The sequence below is a fragment of the Elephas maximus genome, chromosome 17, assembly GCF_024166365.1.
Source record: "Elephas maximus indicus isolate mEleMax1 chromosome 17, mEleMax1 primary haplotype, whole genome shotgun sequence".
NCBI lineage: Eukaryota > Metazoa > Chordata > Mammalia > Proboscidea > Elephantidae > Elephas > Elephas maximus.
In genome coordinates, this window is record NC_064835.1 from 68999147 (window position 1) to 69026853 (window position 27707).

Here is a 27707-nt window from a genome sequence, read left to right on the forward strand (position 1 = left end):
ATCATCCATTCAGATGTGATAGACATTTACGCACAACACAAATATCTGCATATATAATAGCTTTCCCACCAATACCCATAAATACGTGGGGACTTTCAGCTCTCTTAAAAAAATCCTTTCCGATTGCTTAGGTGATTGTCTTTACATGTTTTCAACTTACCTAGTGGCAAATCTCACTTCATTCTACACTGGCCTAATTAATTTGACAAGACTGGAAACTTGTTCTTCCTGTTCACACTTATTATTTGCCTTCCAGAATGCCCTGCAGGGAGGAGAGAACACTAAATCAGTAGTTACCAAATGCCTCAGTGCTAAATGCCCTTTTAGGCTGACTCAGCAAGGTGCTGGCAGTCAGAAGATACGACGTTTCCTAAAACATTATTTCAACAAGAACAGTAAGTCTAGAAGAAGAAAACAATGACCTTTTTTTTTTTTCTGCAGGGTTGCAGTGGGCCCTAGGGACTCCAATTTATCCCTAGTATAAGTGGCTGGGTTCTTGATCACTCACCAAAAGGTGGGAGGTTCAAATCCACCTAGAGGTACCTCAGAAGAAAGGCCTGGCAATCTGCTTCTGAAAGGTCACAGCCTGGAAAACCCTATGAAGCAGTTCTACTCAGCACACATGGGGTTGCCATGAGTAGAAATCGACTGGTTGGCAACGAGTTTGGTTTTTGATTTTGTATCTCAAATCTTTGCTAAAGAAAATGACAGAGGGGTCGTATTTGCAAGATAAACCCTCAACCCATAATGGCAAATGTGGAGATAATTTCAGGGTTTCGAAGCACTGAAAACCTAACCTCAAACACATCAGATATTTCATGAAGGGATGGGTTGAAATGCAGAAATGATAGCAGCAACCAGGGAGGAGAGTTTTTCTTCTTTAGTTAACTTTGAAAATTCCCTCAGAGAGAAACTTTTGATAGGGGACAAAGATTCTTATAAGGTTGGTACAGGTGGGTAATTAAAAAAATAAGAGTGAATTTACCTGCATACATTATTTAAATACCTAAAGCGTTTCTCTGCTTTAATGATAAGTTATGCTCAGTAAAATCTGTTGGTGCCTTCAAGCTAACTAATGGATCACTAATCAGCAAGAGTCGAGTCATCCTAGCTGAGATGGAATAAATATCTCCAAGGAAATTTTTATGGTTCAAATAGTAAAGATGCTTGCTTGAATGTTTATCTGTATTCTTGCAGTACATGTATGTATTCAGATATCAGCATACGTACCTGTATGTTCACAAGTTAAAAACCTATTCTTTTAACAACTTTTTGTCCACCCACAATGGCTCTAGTCCCCTTGGTGTGTTGTACAAGAAAGATCATTTCTGAAACTAATTAATCCTTAAAGAGATCGACTGATACAGCTCATCATTAGCAATACATTTTTAATTGTTCATTTTCCTTAAGCACCATTTGAACACAAGTCAATTTGCAATTTCATTACAGAACAGAAAAAGCCTGGGGTCTCTTCCTATTTTTTTTTTTTTTAAGGAAAGGATAAAAAGTCAGGCAAAATTTCATAAAGGATGTTAATTCTCTAATTAATTTTATGTATCAAGCAAGTATTAATATGCCCTGCTCTTTTAGGACAGGTCTTCTTGCCAAGAAGTGCATTTTGTCACACCTTCCCTTCCAGAAAAACCTCTCTACAAGCTTGGTGGTCAAATACCCCAGCAACTAATGACGAGCTCTGAAGCAACATTCACAGACCATTTGCTTTGATGGCTTTTGGAGGCTTTCTCTCTTCATCCCAATTCTGTTGTAAGTAGAGTCCACATGCCGTACAGCCTTTGAAAACTAATCAATACAGTAAGATTTGTCAGGTCGCAGCTGACTGGTATCACATCTTTTAACTCTTTTCTTAGCTGACACGTTGTACACAGTTTTAAGTTAAACCTTATGACGGGAGCTGGGTAGATTATCCTTGCTGCATTCACAGGCACATCAGTGTGACATGGCTCTTTATTCCATATTTTAACATCAAAAGCTCATAATCTGTATAAGTTAACCTTCCATAAAACTAAAATTATATGGTCATCATATATAATCTGATGATTGATTACAGCTGTCAAAAAGTCACAAATTGTGAATGTTTACCACAATTGTACCAGGAAAATTATGACACCCTTTTAAAAAAAAAAAAATCATCTAGAGAAAAGAGACAGCTTACAGCCAAAGGTTGCAGAACTGAGGTATACAATGTTTTCTTTGTGACTTTTAGCTCTCTTAAAATCAATGGTAAAACCGTTAGGTCTGATTTTTCATGTCAATGACTGTGTGTAATGTGCCTCAACCATACCTCATCTAATTTAATAAAAGGCAAGCTAAGGAAGAACTTAAGTTACTTATCAAGGGTTTCAGATGACACATTATTATTGTATTCAAAAGTCAATATTTGCTAATCGTGTTAGTACAGGAACTGTTCCAGGCCTACAATTCTTAAATTGCAGAGATTTTTAAGATTAATTAAAACTATCTCCCCTGCCCTCTCTCTCTACCTCTATGGAATGAGGGAATCAATGACACCCTAAGCAAGCCCAGCGAGCCAGAGCTACAAGTCTGAAAGCACTGACATCTTTTAAGCCACTGTTGATGTCAGTGCCCCTAGAGTTGAGCTTTACCATTTCCCCCACAGTTTAAGGAATATTTGCATGTTTTGAGAGCAAAGTTCACCAATTCACTTGACCTAACTAGAGAAGAATGACCAGTCCTGAACACAGAACACAGACTCAAGTATTTCTTAAGTCAGGGGAATGCTGAACTAACATGTGGCCTGATTTCTTTTTTTTATTTGACCAGTTGTGGGTAAATTTGTGGCAGCCAGTGTTGAAAGGCCACGTGCTTTTTCTCCATCCGGGCATGAGAACAGGTGAACTCCTGACTGCTTTTGAATATTCTAGAACAGAGGCAGCCAACTATTGGAAGGCCAAGGCTCCCTTTACTTTTAGATACTCAACCCAGCGCACAAGGGCCATTTCTAACCCAGTGCTATGTAGAGAGCCCAAGAATTGGCTGAGATTAAGTGATAAATAAAAACATGAAGTTTTATTAACGTGTATTGACTAGGAGAAAACTGGGAAATGTCAGTACTTCAGTTATGACTTAACAGCAGTTGCTCCTTCAATTCCCTTGGGGGGAAAGACCAGTGCGTTAATGCAATATGCCACCCAGGATATACTTACAGGTAGTTAGTGAAAACAGTAATGCTACACAAACTTAATATCTGGGACTTGAATCAATACAGACCAGCTAATTAGGTTATAAATGCATTGATTTTATTTTGAATATGTCCTCAAATAGAGTCTGCAAGTAAACATTCTGAAATAGGGCTCTTCAGCTGAGAAATGTAACAATCAGATTATTCTCTGCTCTCTTTAAGGGTTAGGTAGAAAACTCTGACGCATATTCTATACAATCAGAATGGCACATCCTATTAATATTCCAGTTACTGTTGAACTATGAGCAATGCCTGAGTCTGGTGGCTTAGAGCCTCACAGCAGTAATCCAAGATCCTCAAGTCACCTTCTGTATTCATTCAATTTAGATTGAGACAATCTTCCCTTTAAAGCATTGTTTTTATTAAACACTATTTTATGCACGGATTTAACTTCCTAACTGATTTCAGTGGACTCTTGGAATGAGCTGCTAACTCCTTTTGTTCTTCTCTGAAGGCAGTCAGCAGCCATGATCTTATTTATAAATGGAAATGCCAATTTTTAGCACCACGATTTATTATTAAAATAATAGGTATTCATGTTCATAAAAAGTCTCTATTTATACTGTAAAAAACGGAATACAGTCATTTCATAAACTAGTCCTAAGTAAGAATGGGCCAGAGTCAACGACTTCGTCTTAGAACACATAGAAATCACAACATCACAGAAATAGAAGGTCTTCCTCTTTGATGTCCTTTGATGTCTTCGATGCCCTCCTCCAGAGACTAGTCCCTCCTGATAGCATGTCCAAAGATGACTGGACTCTTCTGGATTTTTCACAACCTAAAATTTGCTTATTTTTGTTTTGCAGCTCACCATATGTGGGGATTTCTCAACTCTCATAGATAAACTAGTGTTCTGTAAGCTAAATATTGGGAGACCTGGTGGCGTAGTGGTTAAGAGTTCAGCTGTTACCAAAAAGTCAGCAGTTCAAATCCACTGGCCACTCCTTGGAAACCCTATGAGGCAGGTCTGGTCTGTCCTACAGGATTGCTATGAATAGGAATGGACTCAACGGCAATGGGTTTGGTTTGGGTTTGGGTTTAAGCTAAATACAGAACTAGCCCGTTACCATAGTGTTGATTCCAACTAGTGGCTACCCCATGTGTTACAGAGTAAAACTGCTCCATTGAGATTTTCTTGGCTGTAATCTTTATGGAAGCACATCGCCAGGCCTTTTTTCCACAGAACTACTGGGTGGATAGGAACCACCAAGCTTTCAGTTAATAGCCCAGTGCAAACTGTTTGTGCCACCCATTCAAACTTGCCATCTCACACATACATGCACACATAGACACACACACGTATATATGTATATATATCATAGGAAGTTTTAAATATATCTATGTTTATATATATGTGTTTGATGTTTGCTTTGTCTTAACTTGAATTCAGTTAAATAAGTGTGTGTGATGATGTAATTCTAGATTCAATTCTACCGTCTTATACTGTGTAACTGTGACTGACCATACATATGGGCTGAATGCTTGTGCCTTGTCCTAGAATTAGAGAGATGGAGATAGAAAGACGTGGATGGTTTTGAGAAATGTTTTGGAGATAAAGTCTAAAAGGTTAATGAGTGGAACTGGGGAGATAAGTTAAAGGGAAGAATAAAAGTTGATACTAGATTCCTGTCTTGAGTGACTGAGTAGACCATTATGATGCTTCCCGAGGTGGAAATACTGGGAGGATGCGGTTAAGTTTTGGAATGGTAGTATAATAAAGAGTCCTGTATGGAACTTGACAAGTTTGAGATGTACAAATGGAGATGTCACTGGTTTAGTTGCATATTTGATTCTAAAACTCAGAAGTCTTGACTGAATGTGTCAACTTGAGCATTGTCAGCATATAGATAGCATTTAAAGCTACATAAAAGGAGAGCTCACCCAAAGCATGAGTGCAGAAAGAGAAGAGGGACTACCACTGTATCCTGTACAGTCAATATTTTAAAGACAGGAAGTAAGCAGCCTTTACATAGGCATCAGAGACCTTGCTCCAGATAACTCAGCCAAATCATCCAAGATGAAATGGAAAGGCATTCTTTTCCTCACACCCTAAACTATGCTAAATTGAGATATTTGTGAGAGATCTCTTTGTTGTTCTTGGGTTTTTTTTGGTCATTGTTTTATCAATTAAGAAGTGAAGCAGTTGGTTTGAAAAGAAATTTGAATTATGGTGTTGGCAAAGAATATTGAATATACCACAGACTACCAGAAGAACAAACAAATCTGTCTTGAAAGGATACAGCCATAACGCTCCTTAGAAGCAAAGATGGCAAGACTTTTGTCCCACTTACTTTGGACACGTTATCGGGAGGGACTAGTCTCTGGAGAAGGACATCAAAGACATCAAAGGACATCAAAGAGGAAGACCCTCAATGAGATGGATTGATACAGTGGCTGCAACGATTGTGAGGATGGTGCAAGACTGAGCAGTGTTTTGTCCTGTTGTACATAGGGTCACTATGAGTCAAAACTGACATTATGGCACCTATTAATGACAATAACAATTTATTAGGGAGGAGAGGCTTTGGCAGTTTGGTGATTGAATTCCATGAGGGAGGCCAGGGTTTGACTTCCAGCCACTGCACTTCATGCGCAGCCTCCAGCCGTGTGTAAGTGCAGGCTTGTGTGTTGCCATGATTCTGTACAGTTGTCACTGGAGCTTTCAGACTAAGACTGACTAGGAAGAGAAGCCTGGAAATCTGAAAATCAGCCAGCGAAAACCCTATGGATCACAATGGTCTGATCTACAACTGATCATGGGGAAGGCGCAGGACCAAACAGCATTTCATTCCATTGTGCAAGAGGTAGCCATGAGTCAGAAGCCAACTTGATGGCAGCTAACAACAATAACCTAAGGGGAAAGCGTTAACTTTAGGAGGTGGGAACACGCATGTCTATGAGCGTGGGGTGGGAAAAAAGGTGATTCAGTAGTTAACTTCCTAATACTTCCTTGGGAAAAGTCAACCTCATCAGGCTTTATTGGGTGTTGCTTACCCCTATAGATTGATTCCACTTAAGAGCAGCTGATACAGAGTGGGAGGCTTTTTACCTACAAGAGAAAACAATGTATTTTTAACATGAGACTGGAGCCTCCTGGATGAAGTGTTCTTCCCAATTGACTCTACCTCGTTATTTTGAGGATCAGTCACTGAAGACTGGCTGCTATGAAACCTTCTTCACATTTAGAGACCATAACAAAAAGAATATAAATTCAAGTCTCAGCAAGTGTAGGATTATCGGGGTTGGTTCTAAATATCTGATTCAGTGATACCCAGGGCCTTCTCCCGGAACATTGCTAGGGTGACCTTGGTGCCCAGAAACTATAGAGTAACGAAGCTTCAGAGACCACATTTGACTTTAGATTACTTTTGCGATCCTGTAATAGGTCTTCGCAGTTATCTATTATTCAATTTAGCTTTCTACAGATATTTGCATGGGATTTCTCTTATTTCGTTTGCTTTATTTGCTTATAACGCATGCCACTATTTGAACAGATTCCATTTGGAGCATGTTAAACCTAAGTAGCTGGCAAATAAACGAAACTTTTAAAACTAGATTTTGCCTTTTCTTCTGATATTGCAGACTAGAGCATCGAAAATAAACTTGCATCTGTTATAAATGTATATTGTATACTTATCATATGCAAGTATATGCAATACAATAAATAAAAACAATAGATTATGCATATGTATTTTGTATTTATATAAAATATATCTAAAAATAATTTGCTGATTTTTGAAACAGAAAGTTTCAACTCTTTTGCGTTATATATTGGATGTAAAACAGAAAATAGATGCCTAATTGTGGGCAAAATATACTCTTTGAATAAAACCGTATTTTTTTCTTGAGTAGGAAAAGGGGTGTTTGTATAAATCCTGTCAAACACTGTCAATATTTATAAAACATTTTGTAGTTTAAAAGCCTTTTTTAAATAATTCTCTGCATAGCCTTCTGTGATATGTGAGACAGGCATTATTGTTTTATTTCCTTTTATAAATATGAAAATGGAGGGTCAGAATATTGCAATGGCTTAATTTCATACTGTAAGAAAGTGGTGGAGCTAGCATTGAATCCACTTTCTATTACACCCACTGAATGGATTATGTATGTTTATAAACATACCTAAGTTTACATGTGTTTATATACATGTATATAGCATAGAGATGAACCTTATGTAATCCATACTTACATATCTAATGATGTATATGTATGGAAATGAATTTGCTAGTAATTATTTAGATCTTAAGCAAAATCACTCACAGACTTTCCCATCCGTGTATCCACGAAACTTCCATTTGGTTTCGGAAAATAAGTTTGCATCCAGCACACTTTGATAAAAAAAAAAAAAGAAATTAAAAGATCATAGTGAATAAAGCCTCCTGTAGGTTTTTGAAAGCTGAACAAACGTGAAGCCTTAGTGTTCCAACCTGGCATTTTACCCACTTTCTCTTTTCAGAGTTAATGGGATTCAGCAGTTAAAATTCCATGAAGATTTATGAGGAAGAGCAAGACAGGGAAAATAATGTTTCTATATAACCCACCCTTGACCTTAACAAAGCTTTTGATACAGTGCAACCTACAAGGCTCACTCAGAGACTCGGCAAAGAATTTAAGAAAAATAAAACAAACGGCCGGAAGTGAAAGAGACAGCATGTGTGTGTGTGTGTGTGTGTGAGTGGAAAGGAGCTGACAGTATATGTGAAGCAGAGGGCTGCAGGATTAGTTCATTTCTAATAATTATTCAGTAGCAGGAAACGACACAGACAAAACAAAGCCAACAGTACAGATTACGAAAGCTCAGGCCTATACCCATGACAGCCAAAAGTACTTCTTTTCCAAAATAACCTTGACATACGAGGAGTTAAGTCAAAAGAGAAGATTTACAGTAATTCACTAGTATCTCAAACACATAACAAAGTTGAACGTACCATTGACTCACTACATCACTAGGATTCTAAGAAGCCATTCACTGTAAGCTAAAGGCGAAATTCAGTAACTGTCTTATTTTGTATGTAGGGGAGGGACACTCCATTAAATGTGCACGATGACTCTAAGACATTCTGATTTGACAAATGTGAAAATGTGTCTGTGTGGGGGGGGGAAGGGGCAGTGCATCTTAAAATCAAGGAAATAAGGTAAATATTTGACTTGAAACACTTAGATTAAGAGAAAGATGTATTTGGTGAATAGCACTCCGTGATAACAAGGTTTAACAGAGAGCAGAACTCTCACTGAGGTACAATTAGCCATGTAGTTAAATAATCTAACGTACAAGTGCTTAAACAAGCAGACAATCCCAGCAGCCTCTCTCACCACTCAGTGCACAGAGAATGAGTCAGAAGAAATTATTTCAGCACCATTGAAGGGAAAAGCCATGCCGTACTCAATTCTGGTTGACTTACTGCAAATAAGGATATTCAAGAAAATAAGTTTATGGCAGAAGGTAGATAAAGTTATGCAGTGACTCAAGGAAATTACTTACAGAGAAAACTAGGTGTGCCTGGGATGACCTCACTGAGGTAAGCAAAGATGACAGATGTTGCACAGTAGAAACCCTGAAGGGATCTGCATTCATAACAAATAAAAAGGGAAGCATAAAAGTCCCCATGAGACATGCAGGAGCACAATTTAATTGATACCTCGCATCCATTTCCCGATATTAGTTAATGTTGGAAAGAAATGGTTCTGAGAAGTGATTAAGATGAAGGCAAACAGGCCAAATATGGACCTGATTAAGAATTCAGAAAGAGAAAAATAAACTATTATGAAGGCACATCTTTCAAAAGTTTACTTTATCTGGACTTCTGCTGACTTTACTTGAGGAGAAGAAAATATGCTCCCACACTGTCTGGAACTGGTATGTGAATTCAAGCTCTAAGTTGGCTTTATCACTAAGTTTTAGTATTGGGCAAGTTTTCATTTTTTTTTTTCTTTCTTTAGTCTTGGAATTAAAATATTACTTGAAATGACAAAACTTAAATAGTTCTCTATAACTGTTGTTCAGATACTATGTTTCAGCTGTTACACGTCACAGTTTATGGCTCTTAGAATCATCAGTATCAAAACTACCTTGGAGATTAAAGCCATGTGAGATCCCTCAAGTGTCTGCTCCCTCTCTCATTCAGTTTGCTTGTGTCTGGATCATAGTGGCTTCTCCTTCTAGAGAAGGAAAAGAGAGGGAATAAAAGTACTCATATCGAAAAACGTAGAACAAAATTCTAACTCAAAAAGAAAGACTAGACTTGCTGGCCTGAGAGAGTCTGGAGAAACTCTGAGAGTATGGTCCCTGGACACCCTTTCAGCTCAGTAATGAAGTCATTCCTGAGATTCAGCCTTCAGCCAAAGACTGGACAGGCCCATAAAACAAAATGAGACTAAAGGGGCTCACCAGCTCAGGGCCAAGAACTAGAAGGCAGGAGGGGACAGGAAAGCTGGTAATAGGGAACCCAAGGTTGAGAAGGGAAACTGTTGATATGTTGTGGGTTTGCTAACCAATGTCATAAAACAGTATGTGTGCTGTTTAATGAGAAACTAGTTTGTTCTGTAAAGTACAATAAAAAAAGGAAAACAGTGCTCATATTTATAGATCCAGAATACAGTTGAACAATAGCAAATGTCTATGTGCATTTAATGTCAGAGGTCAATCAGCACATCTCTTCAGGATACGTCTGCACACACCTGCTGAAATGCCTGGCTCAAACCTAGTCATTCATGAGGCAGGTTCAGATCTGATTGAAGAGCTCTCTCAGAGGAGCCCAGAATTTATGTCAAAAATATAATTAAGTGAAACCTAAATGCTCTTAAGCCTCATCATTCTATGATTCCAAATGAGATCACATTAATAGTAACAGTCAATATTCTTGGAGTTAAGAAGGATCATCTTAGAACAATATTAAATCCAGAAACCTTAATGAGAGGCATGCAGGATCTATTTTCAAAAATTTTAAAACTTCTGTACAAGCAAAGGCAATTTTAAAAGAGCTGAGGTGAGAGAGAAATGATGAAATACTAAAATAATGTTTAAACCTACATAAAAAATGCTACTATCTTAATATAAACGGTCACTACCTTAATATATAGTTCTTACAAACTCAGAAAAGATTGATAATTACAGTAGAAAATGGATGTGATAAAATGTACGCTCAGCTTCTAATAATGAAATCAAGTGAAAAGGAAACAATAAGATAGTATGTTTTGGCTACCATAAAAATAAATTGTTAATCCTCCGAAATAAGCAGGTTGTGGAGGGATGGAGAACTCTCATATATGAGAGGTGAGATTTTAAATTGGAACAACAGTTCTAGAACAACAGATCCTGCAATTTGACAAGATACATAAATATTTTAAATGTATACATTTTGCCTCAAAAATTCCACACCTAAGAATATCATTTAATGAAAGAATTGGAGACGTACACACAGATAGTGTGTATAGGAATTTTATAATAATGAAGTAATACACAAAGATCGGAAATTATCTTAATGTTTATCAATGAAGTTTGGTTAAACAAAGTATGGTAGAGCTATAAAACGGAATAGTATAAAGCCTTCAAAAGAATAATGTGATGAATATGTAGAGTTATTTCCAGGAATGCAAGGGTGGTTCAACACTAGGAAATTGGGTATCATAATTTTCTAGATTAACATGTGAAAGATCATATAATCGTATCTATAAATGCTTATGGTAGACTGAATAACGTCTCCTCAAAAAGAACTAGTCAATGTGACTATGGAAACAGAGATAGTGGAGTGAGATATATATTTATATATATATTTTTTTCTGTCTAGCTGTTGAACTTACATTTGATATATGAAAACATGTTTGTATCTAGTAATACTTTATAAAAATTAAAAAAAAACATAGCTAATAAAAGTATGAAAAAATGCAGAAATACAATATATTCTTATCACTATTGTTTCCATTGTTTGAGAAGCAATAGGCATGGCCATTAGAATGAATAAACAAATACCAAACAGATATAAAAATTGGAAAGAAGAATGTATTAGTTATCTATTACTGTTTAACAAATTACTTCAAAATTTAATGGCTTAAAGAAAGAGTATTGATGTTCTCACAGTTTCTGTGAGTCAGGAGTCTAGGCAGGGCTCAAGGTCTTATGCAAGGCTACAGTCAAGGTGTCAGATGAGACTACAGGAATCTTGAAATTCAACTAAACAGGATTTGTTTCCAACAAATTGAGTGGTATTGTCAGGATTCAGGTCTTTATAGGCTGTTTTCCAGAGGTTGCCTCAATTTTTGCCACACAGGCTTCTCCATAAGGCAGCTCACAAAATGGCGTGTGGCTTCATTAAAGTGAAAAAGTGAGAGAGAGAGCAAGTGAGTGCCAGCAAGACCAAAGTCTCAGTGTTTTGTAACCTAATCTTGAAAGTACCATCCCATCATCTTTGCCTATTTCTATTCATTATAAGCAAGTCACTAGCTGTAGCCCACGCTCAGGGGGAAGAGGTTACACAAAAACATGAATACAAGGGCAAAGGGGATCATTCAAGGCCGTTTTAGAAGGCTACCTGCCCCAAATGGAATAAAAATTATTGTCACTTACATATATTATAATTACTGATTTGAAAAACTTCCCAAAATTCAAATGAAAACTATTACAAATAATAAAGGAATTCAGAAAGGTGGCTGTATAAACAATTAATATATGGAACTCAATAGCTTCATTTATACAAATATGTTAGAAGATACAATGGAAGTAAACCAAACCAAAATCCATTGCCATGAGTTGATTCCAACTCATAGCAAAGTCCCCGCTAAATAAACCAAAAACAAGAATTGATAAAATACACAGAACAAACTTAACTAAAAATCTATAATACTAAAGCTTCTGAGGGACACAAAAGATAACTTGAAAAAACTAGACAACTACACCATATGCTGATGAGAAGCCTCAACATTTATAAGGATTCTTTTATAAAGTTAATTCTTCCTAAGTTAATCTATAAATTTAATGTGATGCCAACTAAAATACTTACTTGGATATTTTGGAGCTAGAAACCTATTTCTAGAATTGGTATACCCACCCAAGAATTGGTATAGAAAAAAAAACGAACTAGCAAGAATTGTCATAAAAATGCTGAACAAAAGAGTACTGAGGTGTGAAGAGAGCCAGAATTAAATCATGTTATAGAACTAATACTATTATGTCATGATATAAATCTAATAATTAAAAATATGCAATACAGAATGTGTATAGTTAGGTATATCAAGAGAACACAATAGAAATCCAGAAATAGACCCAAATACCATGAAAATTTAATATTTGATGAAAGTCATATTTCCAATCAGTGTTGAAAAGATCACTTACTCAATAAATAGTGTTGTGATTGATAATGATATCTATTTGGTAAACAATACATTTATATCACTGTGTCAAATATTTCTTTAAAATAATCTTAGGTTGATCAAAAATTAAATAAAGGACATAGAACAAATTTTCTATGGTAAAATTTAGGGAAATTATAATTTCAGGGAAGGAGAGTTTAAATAAGTTATAACTCAAAAAGTTAAAAACTAAGAGACTGAGATGTTTAACTACAAAAGAAATAAAATGTTCTACAGAACAAAGGCCACTGTGAACAAATCTAAATACAAATAAAAACTTGGGAAAAAGTTTGCAATTCATGTCACAGACAAATAGCTAATTTCTTTAATAGAAAAAAAATAAGGAAAGGACGATTTGGTGGAAATATTCACAAAGGTGTAAATACATTTCACAGAAGCGGCTCTTAAAGACATCCAAAAAGGCATTCTCTCACTTAAAATAATATGAATACAAATTAAAACTACAACAATATATCATTTTTACCTGCTGTACTCACAAAGACCTCAGAATTTGTTAAAATATTGTGAGGCAAGAATGAGGAAATGGGCACACCCATACATTACTGGTTGGAATGTAACAGGGTCTAAATTCAGTAGCAAGTAATTTGACAACATCCATCACAATTTAAAAAATGCATAGTTTTTGACCCAACAATTCCTCTTTTATGATTTTTTTCTATAGCTATACTTTCTGCTTTGCAAAGTAATGTCTGTGCATTGCTTACTGCTGGTAATAGCTAAAGACTGTGGATAACCTGAATGCCCATCAACAAGAGACGAGTTAAAAAAAAAAAAAATCCTGCGTCCATTGAATAGCATATCAACTAAGAATAGGTTCAGCTATGAGTAAAAAGAAATCCCAAAATAACCATGATTTAAACAAGAGAGTTTATTCCTTTCTCACAGGACAGCTGTATTCCAAAAAGTTCTCAGGGTTGCAAGTCCCTTCCAGCTCAATACCATCTCTAGGTTGGAGCTCTATTGACAAGGTCCAAAAAGGCCCCCACAGCTCTAGTCATTGCATTTGTATTTCAGGCAGCAAGATGAAGGAGGAACAAAGAAGAAGGGGCAAAGGATGTGTGCCAGATATTTTAAGCAAGGCTTTTGGAAGCTACCACCTCACACTTCAGTTTACATCTCCTTGAGCAGAACTGAGTCACTTGGCCACATCTAATTGCAGGCGAGGTCAGGGAATGTAGTTTTTATACTGGGCAGCCACATACCAATTTAAAAATCAGGGAAGTGTTACTGAAGGCAACCAAAAATCTCTGCAACTATGTAGCCATTAAAATATTAAAAACAACTAGACACTGTCACTATACAGATCTATTTTAAAGATATATTATGGAATGTAAGAGATTTACCAAGCAGTGTGTACAGTATCCTAACACTAGTGTAAGAAATAATAAATAAGCATTTCATAATGTATATAATATGAATTGAATAGAATATTTATATATAGAAAGAGTTGCACGCATACACTTTTAAATGTATATGATTGTGCTGTGATGATTACACAGTAATTAGATAAGAGTGGTAGCTATAAGGAAAAGGACACTAGGCAGCTTGGGGAGAAGAGTAGGAGAGAAACTTAAAAGTTTCCTTTCATACTTACTAAATTTCTGTGTAATTCCCACACATCACCTATTTAAAATACACATATAAAAGCATTTTTAAGAACAAAAATGAACTAGATCTATATATTATGTCATAAAAAGATAGCCATGACAGATTGTTAAGAAAAAAAAAAAAAGCAAGTCATAGAAAAATATATAGTATGATCTTTTTGGTTAAAAAAAAAAAATCTCTCATAGAAAAGCAACCAGCTCAAAGTACTTGTTTCTTAAAACCAGTTACTGTCGAGTCGATTCCGACTCATAGTGACTCTACAGGACAGAGTAAAAATGCCCCATAGAGTTTCCAAGGAGCGCCTGGTGGATTCAAACTGTCCACCCTTTTGGTTAGCAGCTGTAGCACTTAACCACTACGCCACCACGGTTTCCACCTGTTTCTTAGGCATTAAAATCACAGGTAAATTTTACAAATATTTCTTTCTGTTGTTATGGCTATTTTTGTTGTTGTTGTTTCTTATTTGTTGTATTTTTACTGTGGACATGTGTTGCTTTCATAACCAGAGAAAACAAGATATAAAAGATTTTGTATTTAGATTTAAAAAACAAATGCCCAACTAAAAACAGCTCTTACCTCTCCCCGCTCCCCCATAACTCTCTCCTCAGAGTTTTCTCAGTTACTGTGTGTGCACTCTGGTTAAGATTTTTCATTCCAGACTCCATGTAGAAATCCACTGTGTTCTGGCCACTGGAAGGATACCTACTCATGGTTTCTATTGGGTGCCCTGATGAGAAAGCTGATCCATCAGACATCAGTGCTATTTGCTGGTGACTGTCATGATCCCTACAAGTATGGTACGTACATAGTGTTCCATGGTGGAACTGTGGATGGTGATGGCTTTCTGCCCAACTTGTGTCAACAGGGCCCTGACACAGCAACTGCCTGGGCCTGGCAACTCATAAGATTTTTCATGAAAGAAGCTTCCTAAACTTCCATCCCTAACCTTCATTTTCATCAGAATACAAAAGCAATTCATCAAGCTAGGCTGTTGTTGTTAAATGCCATGGAGTCAGTTCTGACTCATAGTAACCCTAAGGACAAGAGAACAAAAACACTGCCTGGTCCTGAGCCATCCTCACAATTGTTATGCGTGAGCCCATTGTTGCAAACACTGTATCAATCCATCTCTTGAGGGTCTTCCTCGTTTTCACTGACCCTCTACCAAGCATAATGTCCTTCTCCTGGGATGTCCCTTCTGATAACATGTCCAAAGTGTATAAGACAAAGTCTCACCATCCTTGCTTCTAAGGAACATTCTGGCTGTCCTTCGTCCAAAACACATTTGTTCATTCTTTTGGAAGTCCATGGTATAATCAATATTCTTCCCCAACACCATAAATCAAAGGCATCAATTCTTCTTCTGTCTTCCTTATTCATTGCCCAGTTTTTGCATGCATATGAGGTGACTGAAAATACCATGGCTTGGCTCAGGCCCACCTTAGTCCTCAAAGTAACATCTTTGCTTTTTAACACTTTAAAGAGATCTTTTGCAGCAGATTTGCCCAATGCAATACCTTGTTTGATTTCTTGAATGCTGCTTCCATGGGAGTTGCCTGTGGATCCAAGTAAAATGAAATCCTTGACAACTTCAATATTTTCTCTGTTTTTTTATCATGGTATTGCTTATCGACTCAGTCTGACGATTTTTGCTTTTTTTTTTTACGTTGAGGTGCAATCCATACTGAAGGCTGTAGCCTTTGGTCTTCATCAGTAAGTGCATCAAATCCTCTTCATTTTTAGCAAGTAGAGTTGTGTCATCTGCATATCTCAGGTTGTTAATGAATCTTCCTCCAATGCTGATGTTTTGTTCTTCCTCATATGGTCCAACATCTTAGATTATTTGCTCAGCATATGGATTGAATAAATATGTGAAAGGGTACAAATCTGACACACACAGTTCCTGACTTTAAACCATAAGTATCCAGTTATTCTATTCAAACAACTGCCTCTTGGTCTATGAACAGGTTCCTTATGGGCACAAGTTCAGTTTTCTGGAATCTCCATTCTTCCCAGTGTTATCCAGAATATGTTATGACCCACACAGTCAAATGCCTTTGCATAGCCAATGAAACACAGGTAAATATCTTTACGGTATTCTATGCTTTCATCCAGGATCCATCTGACATCAGCAATGATACCCCCATTCCACATCCTTTTCTGAATCTGGCTTGAATTTTTTGTTCCCTGTCAATGGAGTACTGCAACCATTTTTGAATTGTCTTCAGCAAGATTTTACTTACTTGTGATATTAATAATATTGTTCGATAATTTATGTGGATCACCTTTCTTTGGAATGGACACAAAAGTGTATTTCTTCCAGCCAGTTGGCCAAGTAGCTTGGCATAGATGAATGAGCACCCCTAGCACTGCATCCATTTGTTGAAACCTCTCAATTGTTTTGTCAATTCTGTCAGTTCCTGGAGCCTTGTTTTTAACCAATGCCTTCGGTGCAGCTTGGACTTCTTCCTTCATTAACATTGGTTCTTGATCATATGCTACCACCTGGAACGATTGAATGTCAACCAATTCTTTTTGGTACAATGATTCTGTGTATTCCTTCCACTTCTTGTGACGTTTCCTGTGTCATTCAATATTTTCCCTATAGGATCCTTCAATATTGCAATTGGAGGCTTGAATTTTTTCTTCGGGTCTTTCAGCTTGAGAGATGCTGAGTGTGTTCTTCCCTTTTGGTTTACTATCGCCAGATCTTTTCACATTTCATTATAATACTTTGTCTTCTCAAGCTGCCCTTTGAAATCTGTTCAGCTCTTTTATTTCATCATTTCTTCCTTTCTCTTTAGCTACTTCTATGTTCAAGAGAAAGTTTCAGTGTCTCTTCTGACATCCATTTTGGTCTTTTCTTTCTTTCTTGCCTTTTTAACGACCTCTTGCTTTCTTCATATATGATGTCCTTGATATCATTCCACGACTTGTCTGGTCTTTGATCATTACTGTTCAATGCATCAAATCTATTCTTGAGATGGTTTCTATGTTCAGGTGGAATATATTCAAGGTTGTATTTTGGTTCTGGTGAACTTGCTCTAATTTTCTTCAGCTTTAACTTGAACTTACTGAACTTACATAAGAGCAATTGATGGTCTATTCCACAGTCTGCCCCGGCCTTGTTCTGACTGATGATATTGAGTTTCTCCACTGTCTTATTCCACAGAGGTAGTCTGTTTTATTCCTGTGTATTCCATCTGATGAGGTCCATGTGTACAGTCACCATTTATGTTGTTGAAAAAAAGTATTTGCAATGAATAAATCATTGGTCTTGCAACATTCTCTCACGCAATCTCCAGCATCATTTCTATCACCAAGGCCATATCTTCCAACTACCAGTCCTTCTTCTTTGTTTCCAACTTTCGAATTCCAATCACCAATAATTATTAATACATCTTAATTGCATATTTGATCTATTTCAGACTGCAGAAGTTGGTAAAAATCTTCAATTTCTTCATCTCTGGGCTTAGTGGTTGGTGTGTAAGTTTGAAAAATGGTCATATTAGAGGTGGGGTCAAGATGGTGGAGTAGTTAGACACTTCCAGTGGTCCCTCTTACAACAAAGGCTGGAAAAAACAAGTGAATCAATTATATATGACAATCTAGGAGCCCTGAACATCAAAGGCAAAGTTGAGGAATGGGACTGAGTGGCAGGGGGAGGAAGAGATGGTTCAGATGCAGTTAGGATTTGCCGGACCTGACCCAGAGGGAACTGGCACCCTGCAGGCCAAATCAGCAGGCACAGTGGTGAGGCAAGCAGTGGTACTCAGGATGCATTTTCCACATCAGGAGAGACTGAGTGGTGGAGAGTCTACCTGGGCCTCCAGAACTGGTAAAAAGCAGTGCTCAGTCAGCAAACGGTAAGTACCTGTGTCTAGCCTGCTGTGCAGATCAAAAAACACCCCATTTGGGAAGAGCTTCTCTCCCATTTACCTGCTCCCTCCCCACCCTGCAGCAGGTCCAGGCCTGCCTCAGTGATAGCCACTCCTCCTGGGCCAGAAGTAGACCCCTCATGAGCCCTGAGCCATTCTCCTGGTCTTGGAGAGGGAACAAATAAACAAACAGGAAAAAATAATCTGTCAGCTCCCCTAAGCAGGGAACTCAGGGCAGGAACAGCTCCTTTGGCACAGGCATAAGGAGTCCACAGACTTTGAATGTCTTTCACCTCTGCATAGACCTGTGTGGGCCCATTTCAACAGCATAGGCCCTCATTAGCACAGTACAACAGGGTTTATACCTGAAGCCTAACTTCACTGTATCAGCTATATAGTGGAGTGGCAGATTCATGATATTTGACACCTCTCTGCCCATTAAGCAGGGTCCTCACCTACCCATATCAGAGGCCTGAGGACTGGTGGCTCCACCCATGCCACCTAGCCACTTGTGACAGGGGTCCAAAAATAAGTGATACCCCCCAGTCCTTACAGCCAACAGCATTGGGTGCCCATAGTCTGGATGCAAATCCCACCCACCTATGCACTCTAGGGAACAGGGACACACTTTCCTCCCAGAAACTCAGGGGCAGCCATCAGCCCCATCTTGCTCAGCACGTGACCCCTATTGCAGCCAGATACCTGTGCTTACTCCAACCACCTCTGCCCATCTAGGACTCTAGGGGAGAGCTTGCACACATGCTTGGTGACCACTACCTGGATACCTGAGCTGAATCCATACAAGGAAAGCAAACCGACTCCTGGGCTCACGTATCTAGTAACAAATCTAACCACCTGGTGACAGGACATTAGAGCTTCAAAGGCACCAATAATCAAACTAACTCATATAAGCAGTCTATTTGGGCATATCAAAACAAAACAAAACAAGAAGCTAGGACACAGGAAGCAAACATAAAATAAATATAATAATTTATTGATTGCTTGGAAACAACAGTCAATATCAAATCACATAGAGAGGCAGACCATTATGGCTTCAGCAAGCTCCCAAAACAAAAAATCAAGAAATATTCCAGAGAAAGACAATTTCTTGAAATTACTGGAGGTAGAATACAAAAGGTTAATATAGAGAACTCTTCAAGAGATCAGGAAGGAGATCAGACAAAATGCAGAACAAGCCAAGGAACTTGCAGACAAAGCAATAGAGGAACTTAAGAAGATTATAGAAGAGCACAATGACAAATTTGACAGGCTGCAAGAATCTATAGAAAGACAGTAGACAGAAATCCAGAAGATTAACAATAAAATTTCAGAACTAGACAACTCAATAGAAAGTCATAGGAGAAGAATCAAGGCAATGGAAGTCAGTGAGATTGAAGAAAAAGCACTTGGCATCAATGTATTTGAGGGAAAATTGGATAAAAGAATTTTTTGAAAAATGAAGAAACCCTAAGAATTATGCGGAACTCTATCAAGAGGAATAACCTATGAGTGATTGGAGTACTAGAACAGAGAAAAACAGAAAATACAGAGAGAATTGTTGAAAATTTGTTGGTGAAAACTTCTCTGATATCGTGAAAGATGAGGAGATATCTATACAAGAAAATCATCGAACCCTACACAAGGTAGATCCCAAAAGAAAGTCATCAAGACATATTATGATCAAACTTGCCAAAACCAAAGATAGAGAATGTTAAGAGTGTCTAGGGATAAATGAAAAGTCACCTACAAAGGAGAGTCAGTAAGACTAAACTTGGACTACTCAGCAGAAACTACGCAGGTAAGAAGGCAATGGGATGACATATATAAAGCCTTGAAGGAAAAAAAATTGCCAGCCAAGAATTATATATCCAGCAAAACTGTCTCTCAAATATGATGGCGAAAACCAAACCAAAATTATGAGAAATATTAAAGGTAGACTTCTGGTTAGAAAATCAATAACGACAGATAACAACTCAAGATTAGAACACAGGGCAGAGCAACCAGATATGAACCCAGACAGGGAATTCACAAAAACAAATCAAAGCTAAAACACTGAAAATAGGGAAACAGAGATGTCAATATGTAAAAGATGACAACATTAACACAAAAAAGAGGGACTGAAAAACGTAGTCATAGATCTTTCATATGGAGAGGAAGTCAAGGTGATATAAAGAAATAAAAGATTGGTTTAAACTTACAAAAATAGGGGTAAATATTAAGGCAACCACAATGGAATCTAACAATCCTACACATCAAAATGAAAAATAAGAAAAACATAAAGACTCAGCAAATACAAAATCAACAGCAATGAAAAAGATGAAAGAAAATACAGAAAAACGACACACCACAGAAAATTAACTGGAACAAAAACTGTCAACAACACACACACACACAAAAAGGACATCAAAATGACAGCACTAAACTCATACCTATCAATAACTAAGCTGAATGTAAATGGACTAAATGCACCAATAAAGAGACAGTGACAGAGAGGAGCAGAGGGAGAAGGGGTCAGATAAATGGGAGAGAGTTCTTTCATAAGGGGTACTTTTTGGTCCGTAAGATAAATTAGACTTCAGTACTTATCTTTGCTGATTCCGAAGGCAAGAGTAGATTCTGTAATGCTCACTCTCTCTAGCTGTGGAAAAGCATCCTGAATGCTACTGCCAGCCCTGTCACGGTTGCGCCAGGGGATTGGGCCTACAAGGTGCCAGTTCCCGCTGAGTCAGGTCTGGCAACTCCTCGCTGCTTCTGAACCATCTCTTCCTTCCCCTTCTGCTCAGTCTGATTTCATAACTTTGCCTTTGATGTTCAGGGCCCCTGGCTTGTCATATATATGATCAATTCTTTTTTTTTTTCAGGTCTTTGTTGTAAGAGGGACTAACGGAAGCATCTGACTACTCCACCATCTTGGCCCCACCTAGAAACCCCATTTTACAGAGTAGGAAACTGAGCATCAGAGAGGCCATGTAAATTTCCCAAGGTCAAACAGCTAATAAGTGGCAAAACTTGGATTTCAATGAGGTGATCTGACTTTAGAACCTAGTCCTTGAGCCATCATACTGAATGTGCTGTCCTCACCCCTCTGCTTCTCAACAGCCACACATGTTGTAGCCCCTTCAGACCGCTCATGATTTCTGTGCTTGGCATACTCTGCCAAATCGAAGTGTGCCTTTGAATGTTTCATGACGAGGGAAGTGCTCGAGAATGGCCTTTCCTCCCTCCTTGGGAGAATTCTTTCTCATTCTTCAGTCAAACCCACATCAAATATCAGTTTGGCTGAAAGCTCTTCCTTACCAGAGACCCCTACCTCCCTCAGACCAAGATAACACTTTTGTACGGTTCCACTGCAACATTTTGTATTGTCTGGTTTCTACTTCTACATCTACAGTGTTCCCTGTAAACTTTCGCTCCTTTGTGGGAAGAATATCAACATTATCTTACTAAAATTTCTCCAACATCCCGCATAAAACACCTATGAAATGAATGTCTTTGTTGTATAAGTTAAATGAAGGTAGCTTCCAAAAATGATGAATGCACCGTACAAAGCTCTGTGTTTGATGCCGTTTTTCTAGACCTAGGGTAGTGTGAGTTCAAAGTTCAATTAACTGACATCTGTGAATTGAGCATTTATGTAAAACTACAAACAGGACCGGCCCTTGGGAAGCCGTTATTTGGAATGTCGTTACTTCTTAGATGTACATATGTGGTGAATATTTTAATCACTTTCCTTTTTATTTACTCCACAAGCATCTACTGAGCAAGTACATTATGCTAGTTGTTATGGTAGATGCTGGGGATATGGCAATGAACAGGAATGGTGAAGTCTTGGAACTCCCTAGCTTAGGGAAAAAGGAGGACAAGAAACCCCTAAGTATCACAAGTGTGCTTCATTGTGTGAGTGCTCCCAAGGAGAATAAAGGCTGCAGTGGGAACAAATAATGAGGGGATCAAAACTAATCTGGGACCGTACTATTTTTAAAAAAACCAAAAAGGCTTTATCAATTAAAATACTTGTAAATAAAAGAGAATATCCTTCAAAAAACAAATTTGGGGGCTAAGGGAGTGGTTTGGGGGATGAGTGCCTGAGGAATTGATATTTGAGTTGAGACCTGAGAGACATGTTGACCTCTGTCAGGGAAAGAGCCGGGGCAGGAACATGCCAGGGAGCAGGAACTCTATGGACGTTAGGCCGGAAGCGTATGCACTTACCCAGCAGACCCCTGCAGTTCCCAATGTTGTCTACTTAGAAAAGAAATAGAGGCAGGATAGAGTTCCCGCTGGATTTAACAAAAATTCCACAAGTTCTTGCTCAGTACCTCCCATCCCAGTGATTAGCTTCCTGAGGTCAATGTCTTAAAACAGAGGACTGTAAAATATTCCTTTGTTATAACGTTACAATTTGTCATTGTGGGACTATTATTTAATTAAAGTATTTGATTAAAAACTGTTATTAAATATATAATTAAAGCATTCGATTAAATTCTAAATCAGAGTAATAAAGTTTCTCTAGTGTTCTTCAAATACGCAAATTCACACACTCACATTCATCTACTCTCACACACATTCACAGGCAGGAGCACACCCCGGCCTCTCTCACACACATACTCACATGCACACACTCACACACATCTGCGTACTCATACTCATACACTCTCAGGCATACGTTCATACACAATAATAAACCCTCACACCCACACACTCAGGCACACTCTCACACACACACGTACACTCTCTCTCACACACACACACGTATTCCAGTGCATCTGTATGAACGTGCACTTCACCCCTAGGAACACAACTCATTTACTTATTTAATATTTTAACATATGCTTATGGGCAACCTACAAGTGCCAAGCACTAGAGATACAGCAATAAACAGGAGTCATCTCTGCCATCAGGATGCTGACACTCTATTGGGAGATCCAAGGAATAAATAAGACAACAAATAAATAAAGGTTGTAATTCCAGATTGTGATGCATGCTATGAAGGAAATCAGCCATATGGTGATGAGATAACCGTTTACTGGGGAGGCCACATGGGATAGGAGAATTAGAGAAGACTTCTCTGGAAGGCAATGTTTTTACTGAGGCCTAAACAAAAATGAACTAACCATTCAGAGAAAGGAAGAAAGAACACCACAGGGTCAGAGAAGAGCAAGTGCCTGGAGAAAGGGCTTGATGGAGTCAAAGAACGGACGTATGGTCATTATGGCTAAAGTTTATGAGCAAGAAGGAAAGACAAAGAAGATGAAGCCAGGAAGAGCAATGGGAGTCAAATTAAGGCAAGCTCGGTAGACCATGGAACCAAGCTTAAATGTATTCTAAGAACAAACATAAAAAACAGACAGACATTTATAAGTGTCCCTGCTGATAGGCTTTGTAGTTTCACAAACCCACTCTGGCTACAGTGTGGGAATGGACGAGATGAACAGGGGAGCAGGGGGCTGGTCAGGAGGCTGACACAGTCTTGCAGGAGAGAGACAATGGGGCTGGGTTCTCAATGGCAGTGGGGGTAGTGAGAAGGGCAAGGACACAGGGCTTCTTTCAAAAGTCAGAAGGATGAGGTTTTCTTACAGATGTAACGTGGTGGTGAGAGAAAGGGCTGTTGTTACACGCCATCCAGTCAGTGCCGGCTCATAGAGACCCTATGTACAACAGGACAAAATACCGCCGGGTCATGCATCATCCTCACAGTCATTACTATATTTGAGCCCATTGTTGCAGCAATTGTTTCAAGCTATCTCATTGAAGGTCTTCCTCTTTTCACTGGCCCTCCACTTTACTAAGCATGATGTACTTCTTCAGGGAATGGTTCTCCCTGATAAAATGTCTGAAGTATGTAAGGTGAAGTCTCACCATCCTCACTTCTAAGGAACATTCTGGCTGTACTTCTTCCAAGAAAGATTTGTTCTTTCTTCTGGCAGTCCATGGTATATTCAATATTCTTCACCAACAGCATAATTCAAAGCCATCAATTCTTCAATCTTCCTTATTCATTTTCCAGCTTTCCTATGCATATGAGGTGATTGAAAATACAATGGCTTTATCAGGCTTGATCAGGAACCTTAGTCTTAAGGTGACATCTTTGTTTTTAACACTTTGAAGAGATCTTTGGCAGCAAATTTGCCCAAAGCAATGTATCATTTGATTTCTTGACCACTGTTTCCATGGGAGTTGATTGTGGGTCTAAGTAAAATGAAATCTTTGACAACGTCAATATTTTCTCCATTTATCATGATGTTGCTTATTGGTCCACTTGTGAGGGTTTTTGTTTTCCTTATATTGAGGTGTAATCCATACTGAAGACTATAGTCTCTGATCTTCATCAGTAAGTGCTTCAAGTCTTTATTTTCTGAAAGCAAGATTGTGTCATCTGCTTATTGCAGACTGTTAATGAGTCTTCCTCCAATCCTGATGCTGGGTTCTACTTCATATAGCCCAGCTTCTCAGATTATTTGCTCAACATACAGTTTGGATAAGTATGGTGAAAGGATACAAACCTGATGTACACCCTTCCTGATTTTAAACCACCCAGTATCCACTCATTCTGTTAAAACAATTGCCTTTTGGTCTGTGTACAGTTTCCTCATGAGCACAATTAAGTGTTCTAAAATTCTCATTCTTCGAAATGTTATCCAGAATTTGTTATGATCCACACAGTGGAATGCCTTTGCATAGTCAATAAAACATAGGTAAAAATCTTCCTGGAATTTTCTGCTTTCAACCAAGATCCATCTGACATCAGCAATGATATCCTTTATTCTACATCCTCTTCTGAACCCGGCTTGAATTTCTGGCAGTTCCGTTTCGATGTACTGCTGCAACCATTTTTGAATTATCTTCAGCAAGATTTTACTTGATAATATCTGCATTCTGTTGGATCACCTTTCCATGGAATGCGTACATATATAAATCCATTCCAGTCGGTTACCAGTAACTGTCTTCCAAATTTCTTGGCATAGACAAGTGAGCACTTCTATTGCTGCATCCGATTGTTGAAACATCTCAACTGGTATTCCATCAATTCCTGGAGGCTTGTTTTCTGCCAGTGCCTTCAGTGCAGGTTAGATTTCTTTCTTCAGTACCATAGGTCCTTGATCATATGCCACCTCCTGAAATGGTTGTACATAGACCAATTCTTTTTTGGTACGGTAACTCTGTGTATTTGTTCCATCTTTTTTTTTGATGCTTCCTGCGTTCAATTTTTGGCCCACAGAACCCTTCAATATTGCAATTCAAGTCTTGAATTTTTTCTTCAGTTCAGTTCTTTCAGCTTTAGAAACGCCGAGTGTGTTCCTCCCTTTTGTTTTTTTAACTCCAAGTCTTTGCACATTTCATTACAATACTTTATTTTTTGGAGCGGCCTTTTAAAATCTTCTGCTCTGCTCTTTTACTTCATCATTTCTTCTATTTGCTTTAGCTACACTACTTTCAAAAGTAAGTTTTAGAGTCTCTTCTGACATTCATTTTGATCTTTTATTTCTTTCCTGTCTTTTTAATGACCTTTTGCTTTCTTCATGTATGATGTCCTTGTTGTCATCCCACAACTTGTCTGGTTTTCAGTCTTTAGTGTTCAATGCATCAAATTTATTCTTGAGATGGAGTCTAAATTCAGGTAGGATATAGTCAAGGTCATATTTCAGCTTTCGTGGACTTGTTTTAATTTTCTTCAGCTTCAACTTGAACTTTCATATGAGCAATTAATGGCCTATACTGCACTTGGCCCCTGGCCTTGTCCTGATTGATGATATTGAGCTTCTCCATTGTGTCCTTCCACAGATGTAGTCGATTTGATGTAGTCCATCCAGTGAGGTCCACATGTACAGTTGCTGTTTATGTTATTGGAAAACAGAATTTCCAATGAATAAGTCATTGGTCTTACAAAATTCTATCACGAGATCCCCAGTGTTATTTCTATCACCAAGGCCATATTTTCCAACTACTGATCTTTCTTTTTTTTACAGCTTTCACATTACAATCACCAGTAATTGTCAATGCATCTTGATTGCATGTTTGGTCAATTTCAGACTACAGAAGTTGATAAAAATCATCAATTTCCTCATGATTGGCTCTAGTGATTGGTATATAAATTTGAATAACAGTCATATTTACTGGTCTTCCTTGTAGGCATATAGATACTATCCTATCACTGACAATGTTGTACTTCAGGATAGATCTTGTTTGAAATGTTGTTTCTGATGCTGAATTCAATGCCATTCCTCTTCAATTTGTCATTCCTGGAATAGTAGACTGTATGATTGTCCAATTTAAAATGGCCAATGCCAGTCCATTTCAGCTCACTAATGCCTAGGATATCAATCTTATGAGTTCCATTTCATTTTTGACAACTTCCAATTTTCTTAGATTCATACTTCATACATTCCACGTTCTGATTATTAATGGATGTTTGCAGCTGCTTTTCCCATTTTCAGTTGTGTCACATCAGTAAATGAAGGTCCCGAAAGCTTTACTCCATCCACATCATTAAGGTCAACTCTCTTTTGAGAAGGCAGCTCTTCCCCAGTTGTATTTCGATTGCCTTCCAACCTGAGGAGCTCATCTTCTGGCACTTTATCAGACAATGTTCCGCTGCTATCCATAAGTTTTTCACCGGCCAGTTTTCTTCTGATGTAGGTCACCAGGTCATTCTTCCCAGTCTATCTTAGTCTGGAAGCCCTGCTGGAACCTGTCCGCCATGGGTGACCCTGCTGGTATTTGAAATACTGGTGGCATAGCTTCCAGCATCACAGCAACACACAAACCACCACAGTATGACAAACTGACAAATCAGTGGTGGAGAGAATGGGTATATGAGTTAAAAATGCCACCCAGGTTTTTTTCTTGTACATGGGAGAAAATTGTGGTACTTAGGGGCTCCTTGGGAGAAAAGACCTGGTGATCTACTTATGTAAAGACTACAGCCTAGAAAACCCTATGGGACTGTTCTACTCTGTCACATGAGGTTATTGTGTGTCAGGATCCACTTGATGGCACTCAGCAACAAGATATTATTATCTCTGCCTTACAGATGAAGAGAATAAAGGCTCATCAAGTGTAAGTAACTTCCCCAAGTTACATGACTTATGAATAAGTGGTAGAGCCAGAATTTAAATGTCAATACCCTGAATCCCTGCGTGGTGCAAATAGTTAACACACTCGGCTGCTAACTGAAATATTGGAGGTTCAAGTCCACCCAGAGGCACTTTGGAAGAAAGGCCTGGCAACCTACTTCCAAAAAATCAGTCATATGGAGCACAGTTCTACTCTGACACACATGGGTTCACCATGAGTTGAGGTCACCATTAGTTAGGGTCATAGTCAACTCAAAGGTCACTTTTTTTTTCTTAGTTATTCTGAATCCAGAGCCACTTTTGTGCGACATACAATACTCATACTTCAGGAGCCTACCATTCAGCATTTGAATTACCAAGATCCTTAGCACTAGCTCCTCGCTCCTCTTTTGTCTTCCAGTTGACCCAGATGGTGATCATTTCACGGCAATTTGTGTCCTCACCAAAGACTTGGAAGATGAGAGAGTACTGGTAATTCATTTTTCTATTTGTGCTGGAAAAAAGATAGTGAAAGAGGATTAGAATTACAAGTGGAAATGAAGTTTGAGGATTATGTTT

At 38.2% G+C, this 27707-nt stretch overlaps 1 long non-coding RNA gene across 1 annotated transcript; it reads right to left on the reverse strand.

The window, feature by feature from the left end:
* Positions 1-237: 237 nt before the first annotated feature.
* Positions 238-27621, reverse strand: LOC126060729 (uncharacterized). The gene is made up of 4 exons (XR_007513642.1): positions 27487-27621; positions 7484-7551; positions 6218-6272; positions 238-262 (listed from the first exon to the last, which is right to left on the reverse strand). It is a non-coding gene; the product is annotated as an uncharacterized LOC126060729 (long non-coding RNA).
* Positions 27622-27707: the final 86 nt, after the last annotated feature.